Source organism: Protopterus annectens, chromosome 7.part0 (assembly GCF_019279795.1).
Source record: "Protopterus annectens isolate FY-2018-M chromosome 7.part0, PAN1.0, whole genome shotgun sequence".
Classification (NCBI taxonomy): domain Eukaryota; kingdom Metazoa; phylum Chordata; order Ceratodontiformes; family Protopteridae; genus Protopterus; species Protopterus annectens.
The window spans coordinates 1,476,707,284-1,476,716,685 of NC_056739.1; the positions used below are offsets into that span (position 1 = coordinate 1,476,707,284).

Sequence of the window (9,402 nt, forward strand, 5' to 3'; positions counted from 1 at the left end):
AAGGCACTTACCTGTTTTTATGGGCAATAGAAAATTTAATTTGGACTGAATGAAAGGAGCACTACCATCTGTTATTTTATTTTCCATCCGGTGTATTGGATCTATGCACTTGTTCTTCCACGACAAACGTTTACTTCCTGGCACCCAGATATTTTTGGAGCAGCGCCCTTGATGAATTAGTGGCTGTTTTATTAGGAGGCATAGTGTTAGGAATTGTAGTACAATTAGCTGAATCAGCTGCTGCTCTTTCAGCTGAAGGTGGAGTTCCACTCGGAACTGCTGCTTAATTGGCAGAGAGGTCTGTTCTGGGCCAGGTGAGTACGTGGCCATTTTCAAAATCAGAGTGGTCTCGATTTAATTTTTTCAATTTAATTTTGACAAGTTTTCTTTATACATCTGTATTGCATCTAGTACACCAGATAGTTGATTGTCAAGCAAATTGGCATGAAACTGCTTGTATAATTCACACTTGCTGTAGCACTGTAGCAGAGAGCCGATGTCCTTCAAGGATGCATCTGCAGTCATAACATATGGGTTGTCCTGCCTCAGGCAGCCTTTCGGTCGGCCGGATTCCAAAGTCTGGGTCTGGCCTCGGCTGATGTCGCACTTTCCCCAACGTCAGAGCGTCTGGGGTATAAAAGCATCAGCCGACGCAATTTTCTTCAGTCTTTCTTGCCGTGTTGTGCCCGAAGCAGAAGCAGTTCGCAAGTGCCAGTCGGCCAGCTCCTGTGATTCAGCTACCGAAGACTTCGAAAAAGCTAAGTACCCCGTTGGGGACTCTTTCTTGCCTCAGCCGATGTCAGATAAAGTAAATAATTGTTTAACTTGTGGGAAACAAATACCTCATAAGGATTTCCACTCTTACTGCCTCCGTTGCTTAGGCCCAGACCACGACGTCTCGGCCTGCTCAGCCTGTGCTTCCTTCAACCGGCGAACTCTCAGACGTCGGTCGGAGTTTGCAGAGGAATTCTTTGGGGCTAATTTTGCGTACAAAATGCTGTCGGAGACTCCGACTTCGCATGTGGTGAAAAAACGGAAGGACAAGGACCGACACTTGCGGCCAGCGGTTTCGGCTGAAACCACAGTTAGGCCTACTGCGAGTGTCTCGGTTTCGGCCGAAACAGTCCTCGGTGCTTCCTTTAACCGAATCCACGCAACCGACTACCTCGGCCCTGGAGGCCCCAGCCGAGTCAGTTATTGTATTACCCACTGAAACCGGTGTCCAGGAAATGTCCGACACCATTCCTTTAGACAAGCCTACTCCTGCACGTGGTGCAGCCAGACCCCCTGCATCCATGTCCATTAAGGCCTTTTCTAGGGCTAAAGCTGCTAAACTTGCTAAAGCTTTGCCTCCCAAGGTTACCTCTCAGAGACCTTCTTCTGGCTCTCAGATTCTCAGCCTAGCAGAGGATCTTATCTCTTTAATTAGAGGTTCTCAACCTCACCCGGACAGGGGCTCTCAACCACCACCAGACAAAAGGCCCAGGGCTGAGCCCTCTGACCCCCCACTCTTCAGATGAGTCTACGGATGGATCTGTGTTGTCAGATCACCAGGAGGAGGCTTATTCGGCCTACGAGGATTCTGATGCTGAACAATCTATTCCTTCGGCCTCCCCTCCTGAAGAATTTTCTTTTGGTGAGACACTGCACTCTGAGAGAACATTTTCAATGGTAGGGCCAGGAATTTTCTGATTCTAGAAAGAGATTAAGGACCTTTTTACATTTACCTCAGCATAGGCATTTAGCTATACCTCCTGTTTTGAATGTTATTGATGGTGTGTACTCTGATGCTGGTACAGCCCCTGATTCTCTCCCTCCGGCTCCTGCCAAACCTGATAGGTACTACAGGGTCCCGGATTCTCATCTACACCTGTACAAGGCCCACACTGCAGACCCAGAAACTATTTCCCAGGGCCCAAAAGGGGTTGCAGCTGCCACTGCTAAAAATCCTCTACCTTCTGAAAGGGAGTCTAGAGCTTTAGAGAGATGGGGAAAGAAAGTTTATACTTCTGCAACTCTTTCCATGAGGGCATTAAATTGTCAATTTCATATGATTCAGTACCAAGAGTATTTGTTAGATGAATTGTATAAGAAGCTTTCCTCCTCTGAACCCCTTGACCGTAAATCACTTCAGGATCTGGTACATAACTCACAGCAGGTTAGCAACCATTTCTTGCAGTGTGGTTATGATGCACTGGAAGCTTCATGTAGGTCAGCGATGACAGGGGCAGTTATACGAAGGCATGCCTGGTTGAAGGAACAATCTCTACCGGACCATGTTAAAGCTAAGCTCCTGGATGCTCCAATGGAAAAACAAAAATTATTTGGTTCCACGGCTCAGGAGGTCTTAAAGAAGTTTGAAGAAAAGGCAAAATCTGTGCAAACAGTCAAGGACTTTCTGCAGGTACAACCACCGAGATTCAGCAGAAATTGGCCTACTAAGAATTGGTCCTTTCCGGACTCAGACAGATCCCAGAGAGGCAGGAACAGGCGTGCCAGAGGTAGAGGGCAAGCTAGAGGCTCCTACAGAGGCCGTCAGTGGCAGCCTCCCAACCAGAGATGTAGTGCAGGAACAACAGCAACAACTGCTACACCAGGACAGACTCATTGACTTTATTTTGACCCCGCCGACCAGGGCTCAATTAGAAGCACCATTGGGCGGAAAGCTTTCTTTATTTTCAAAAAATTGGCATTACATTACAAGGGACTCATGGACACTGCAAATAATAGACAAAGGATACAGGTTCCATTTCCACACATTGCCAAAAAGAGAAGGAATGCCAGACCTGCCACCAAATCAGAGGGCTGAGGCCTTGAAGCAAATCACCAAATGAATACAAATGAAAGCCGTAGAAAAGGTACCTCTTTCAGAACAAGGCCAAGGATTTTACTCCAGATTATTCCTTGTTCCAAGAAAAGAAAATCAATGGAGGCCTATTCTCGACCTGTCCGCACTGAATACTTATCTCATTGTGCCAAAATTCAAGATGCTAACCGTACAGCAACTTCTTCCCATGCTGGGCAAGGAGTCTTGGCTGGTGACTCTAGATCTCAAGGAGGCATACCTGCATGTCCCTATTCGACAAAGTTGCAGAAGACACCTCAGATTTCTTGCAGGATCAGAGCATTATCAATTCTCAGCATTGCCCTTTGGCTTATCTACTGCGCCCAGAGTATTCACAAAATGCCCGGCATCAGTAATTGCACACTGCAGACTTCAGGGGATTCAAATCTACCCATATCTGGATGACTGCCTGATACAAGCGGACAACAAGGAAAATTTGTTAAAGGACTTGGGCTATGCCATCCAACTATTACAGGCCTTGGGATACACAGTCAACATCCAAAAATCAAGACTTGTTCCATCCCAAAGAATAACCTTTTTGGGTGCAGATCTAGACACAACCACCCAAATGGCCTTACTCACAGAAGAAAAACAAAAACCACTTCCGGATTACTTCAAGAATCTGACAAGACAAACTCAGCTGACTGCAAGGAAAATCCTGCAGGTCCTGGGTTACATGGCATCCTGCATAATTCTAATTCCACAAGCCAGGCTGCATATGAGAAAATTGCAATGGTACCTAAGGAGTGTATGGACTCAGCACAGTCACAGCTTAGAGACTTTGATTCCACTCATCCCTTGCTTTCAAAAGGAATTCCTGTGGTGGGCTCAAGCCTGCCAGTCGAACAGAGGGTTGCCTTTCAACAAACCAAAAGCAAACCAAACCATCACCACGGACGCTTCAGACCGAGGTTGGGGAGCACATATGGAGGACAAATGTATCCAAGGGCTATGGTCTCAAGGACAGCTACGCATGCACATAAACCAAAAGGAAATGCTGGCAGTGATACATGCAATCGAGGCTTTCAAACCTTTCCTTCATCAGGGCCACCTGCTAATAAGGACAGACAACACCACAGTTATGTGGTACATAAACAAGCAAGGAGGCACGCATTCATACCCTCTATGCAGACTGGCTATGAATCTATGGGAACTATGCTTGAAACTCAATATACAACTACAGTCCCAGTTTGTGCCAGGGAAAGACAATACTCTGGCAGACAGCTTAAGCAGAACTACCATGGATGCGCACGAATGGATGCTGCACCCAGACATCATCTTACTCATAACACGAACATGGGGAAGACCGGAGATAGATCTGTTCGCCTCACCCCACAATCATCAACTGAAGACTTTTTGCTCAAGGACATACCACCCACAAGCATGGAACGTGGACTCTCTTTTTCTTTCAGCTGGAAAGCTCGAAAAGTCTATGCTTTCCCACCACTCCCATTAATGTCCAAGGTTTTACTGAAGATCAGGGCAGAACAGCCAAGAGTGATTCTGATAGCTCCAGACTGGCCAAGGCAGCACTGGTACCCACTGTTGAAGAGCTTGTCACAGACGAAACCGTGGCCTCTCCCCCTATGGCCACTTCTTCTGACGCAGAACAATTTCAAGATCCTGCATCCCAACCTAAAAACCTTGCAGCTAACTGCCTGGAGAATACCATGACTCCTCCTCAGAATAGCTTATCCCAGAGAGTAAAGGACATTATTATGGAAGCTCGCCGTCCCTCCACAAGGAAGGCATACTCAGCAAAATGGAAAAGATTTCTCATTTGGAACACAACAAAAGGCCTAGATGTGACAGTGATGAGCATGGCACATATACTGGAATACTTAGCAGAATTGTTCCACAATGGCCTGTCTTATTCTTCCATTAAGATACATGCCTCAGCAATTTCAGCAGAATACAATGTAAATCCACCTGTTTTCTCGCATCCTCTCTTAAGACAATTTCTCTGAGGAATCAAAAACATCAATCCTCCAAGGAAACCACCTTTACCTACTTGGGACCTTAACTTTGTGCTGGAAAAACTAACACTTCCTCCCTTTGAACCAGCAGCATAGGCAGATCCACAGTTTGTCTTGGAAAACTGCATTCCTTCTGGCCATAACTTCAGCAAGAAGAGTATCTGAGTTACAAGCTTTAATGACAGTGCAGCCATTCCTTATTTTTCATCAAGACAGAGTTTCATTAAGAACCAATCCTACTTTTATGCCAAAGGTGGTATCTCGGGTATCCTTGAACCAAGCAATTCACTTGCCTACATTCTTCCCAAATCCACAAAATAAAGGGGAGAAACTTCTACACACTCTGGATATACACAGACAATTACGCTACTATTTGGACAGAACTAAAAGTTACAGAAAGACTGACCAACTGTTTGTAGCATATGCTGCTGGGGCACAAGGAAAAGCAATTTCCAAACGGACAATTTCAAAATGGATAGGAAATTGCATTCGCTTTTGCTACTCCTTTCATGGAAAGACTGTTCCTGTGAATATTAGGCCTCATTCCACGAGAGCCACAGCCACCACTACAGCCTTCCTAAGAGGGTGGCTACCAAGGACATTTTAGAAGCTGCTACATGGAGCTCCATGCATACATTTGCCAAGCATTACAATTTACCTTTATACTCCAGATCCAGAGCAGGTTTTGCTACAGCAGTCCTGCAGGGTATCTTCACTACACCATCTTTTTCTTAGTACCTCCACCCCCAGATTGGCTATGGTATTCTACCCATATGTTATGACTGCAGATGCATCCTTGAAGGACATAGTACAGTTTTGTACCTACCATAAATGTAGATGTCCGATAGGTATGCATCTGCAGTCATTTACCCTCCCTCCTTCCCCTCTGTGGTATTCCTAGGGTGCTTACCCCTCCATTAGCTAGCTGGGGGAATCTGTTATGGTGTATTTGTTTGTATATATATATATATATATATATATATATATATATATGTATATATTTTTGCATTATGTTTGGAATTTTTTGGCATTTTCATCCAAATTTAGCCTTCATAGAGGGCACCTGGCATCTGGGGCAAGAAAAACTGAGGAAAATGGCGTTGGCTGATGCTTTTATACCCCAGGCGGCTCTGGCGCCGGAAAGTGCAACGTCAGCCGAGGCCAGACCCAGACTTTGGAATCCGGCCGACCGAAGGGCTGCCTGAGGCAGGGCAAACCCATATGTTATGACTGCAGATGCATACCTATCGGACATCTACATTTATGGTAGGTACAAAACTATACTTTCTTCCTTTTGTGAAAAATTCACAAGAAGATTCAGGTACTTAAAGCTACATTTCATATTCACTTTCTGCCACTCTGCTAGTAGCTCTGGATAATGGCTGCCCTGTGTGGGCATTTTTAAAACTCTTAGTCCTCTCGGGACTACTCCCAATTGAATACAGACTTCCAAATGAAAACTCTGCATCTGGTGCCTCTTAAGAAGTTATTCTCAAGAACATGTAGCTTAGTCTTTAACAGCACAATGTCTGGAGTAACATTGTCATTAGTATCAAACGATGAGAAGTCCAAAAAAGGATTAGCCATACTTTTCAAAGCAGACGAGAGGCTATCTTGTATATTCTGCCCATCATAGACATTCATTTTAGGTGTATAATCCTTTTCTACAATGTCACTCACTCTTTCAGTCATAACACTGGCATTTTCAGTGGTGAAAAACAAACTGCAACAAAGAAGAAAACCACCAATAGACACCCGTAACCCAGTCCACAAAATAATGTAAAATAAACAGTAGTTCCCAAAGGATGTGTAGACTGATGTGTAGCAGAAGGATCCAGTAAAAGCTTACTTTATTCCAATAAAAGTAATGTAAGCTCTTTCATAGTTGACTGCTTCTTCAGATGTAACATTTAAGATGTCCTTCAAGGATGCATCTGCAGTCCTTACAAATGGGTTGTCCTGTCATCAGGCAGCCCTTCGGTCGGCCGGATTCCAAAGTCTGGGTCTGGCCTCGGCTGATGTCGCACTTCACCCGATGTCATAGCTGCAGTTCTTCAGGTATAAAGGTATCAGCCGACGCCATTTTCCTCAGTCTTTCTTGCCGTGTGGCGCCCGAAGCAGAAGCTGTTCGCAAGTGCCAGTCGGTCAGAACCAGAGATTACTACTACCGAAGACTTCTAAAAAGCTAAGTACCCCGTTGGGGACTCTTTCTTGCCTCAGCCGACTTCAGAAAAAGTGAATAACTGTTTAACTTGTGGGAAAAAGGTCATTCATCTACTGCAAGCCCTGGGATACACAGTCAGTATAAAAAAGTCAAGGCTGATACCATCCCAAAGGATAACCTTCTTGGGTGCAGAACTGGACACATCAAACCAAATGGCATTCCTAACAGTAGAAAAACAGAAGCACCTCCCTCTCTACTTCATGGCATTAACAAAGCAGAACCAGCTAACAGCAAGAAAAGTCCTGCAAGCCCTGGGTTACATGGCATCCTGCATAATATTGATTCCACATGCCAGACTACATATGAGAAAGTTACAGTGGTACCTAAGGAATTTATGGTCTCAGCACAAGCACAGCCTAGAAACCCGAATTCCAATAATTCCATGCCTAAAGCAAGAATTCCAATGGTGGGCTCAGGCCTGTCAATCAAACAAAGGACTGCCCTTCCACAGACCTCAACCAAGCCAGACCATCACAACTGACGCCTCAGACCTCGGTTGGGGGGCACACATGTTGGACAAGTGCATACAAGGCTTATGGACTCAGGACCAGCTGCACCTACACATAAATCAAAAGGAGATGCTGGCAGTAAAACTGGCAATTCAGACATTCAGACCATTTCTTCGACAGGGTCAATTGCTGATAAGGACGGACAACACCACAGTTATGTGGTACATCAACAAACAGGGAGGCATGCATTCATATCCTCTATGCCGGATGGCAATGGACCTCTGGAATGTGGCCCTGAGCTTCAACATTTAGTTACAAGCAATATTTGTACCAGGAAAAGAAAATATACTAGCAGACATCCTAAACAGAACTACCATGGATGCCCACGAATGGATGCTGCATCCAGACATCTTCAAAACCATTACAGGGAAATGGGGACTACCAGAAATAGACTTATTTGCATCCCCACACAACCACCAATTGAAAAAATTCTGCACGAGGGCATACCACCCACTTGCTTGGAAGGTGGACTCCCTATCTTTCAGTTGGAAAAACCTGACAGCATATGCATTCCCACCTCTTCCTTTGATGCACAAGGTGCTATTGAAGATCAAAGAAGACCGTCCAAGGATCATGCTGATAGCTCCAGACTGGCCGAGGCAGCATTGGTACCCATTACTGAGGAGTATGTCTCGGGAACAAATATATGGCCTCTGCCCCTAGTTCCCTTACGGTTAACACAACAACTTCAAAACCCTGCATCCAAACCTAAAAACACTGCAGCTGGCTGCCTGGAACATTGCATAAGACAAAATAACCCAGATTTATCTCAAAGGGTTAAAGACATTATCTTGGAGGCTCGCAGACCCTCAACAAGAAAAAATTATTCAGCAAAATGGAAAAGATATCTCATTTGGAGTGCAGCAAAAGGAGAAAATGTGTCACTGGTAAACATAGCTAACATCCTGGAATACTTGGCAGAGCTCTTCCACAATGGCCTGTCCTATTCTTCCATTAAGATTCATGCATCAGCTATTTCAGCAGAATACAACATGGACCCTCCAGTCTTCTCACATCCTCTGCTCAGGCAGTTTCTGAGAGGAATTAAAAATGTAAAGCCACCTAGGAAGCCACCATTGCCCGCATGGGACTTGAACTTTGTGCTAGAAAAGTTGACACTCCCTCCTTTCGAGCCTGCAGCAACAGCAGAATTACAGTACTTATCATGGAAAACTGCTTTCCTGCTTGCAATCACTTCAGCAAGAAGGGTTTCTGAACTACAGGCATTAATGGGATTACAGCCCTTCCTTATCTTCCATCAAGATAGAGTGACTATGAGAACTAATCCTACTTTTATGCCAAAGGTGAACAGGAAACATGAAGTATAATTTTCTGATCCATAATAAAATCATGAATATGAAGTCAGAAATTAATTGAGAAGCAGTATCGATGGTTTTATTTATTTATTTATATATTTTTTGTATTTGTTTGTGCGATTAATATATCGCATATGAAGTCTAATTATTGCATGTATATATATATATATATTTTTTAGAAACTATTCAAAATAGTTATTTAAAGTAAATATGTGATTTTTAAACAGCTCCTTTTAGGAAACACTTCTTTAAAATGTATTTATACATATGCTATATATGTGTTCTTCGGATAGTATTAATTGAATCGCTTCTCTATTTGATTTATTTAGAAACTATTCATAACGCATGGAATGGAACAAGTAGCCTTGAGCATTTTGGGTTGATGTCAACTGCACATCGGGGCATGGGTCTTTTTAAAAGTTAATATCAAAGTTTTTAACGATTAGCTAATTATTCAATTGTTAATGCTTGATTGAAAGTACTGTTTGCTATAAGAAGAGAAGGGATTGACACTGTTTTATAGATCTGAAGA

At 44.0% G+C, this 9,402-nt stretch overlaps 1 protein-coding gene across 1 annotated transcript in view; it reads left to right on the forward strand.

Moving 5' to 3' along the window:
• Positions 1 to 9,402, forward strand: part of PLXNB1 (plexin B1) — a 3,809,096-nt gene that overhangs the window by 1,262,870 nt on the left and 2,536,824 nt on the right. The window lies entirely within an intron of this gene.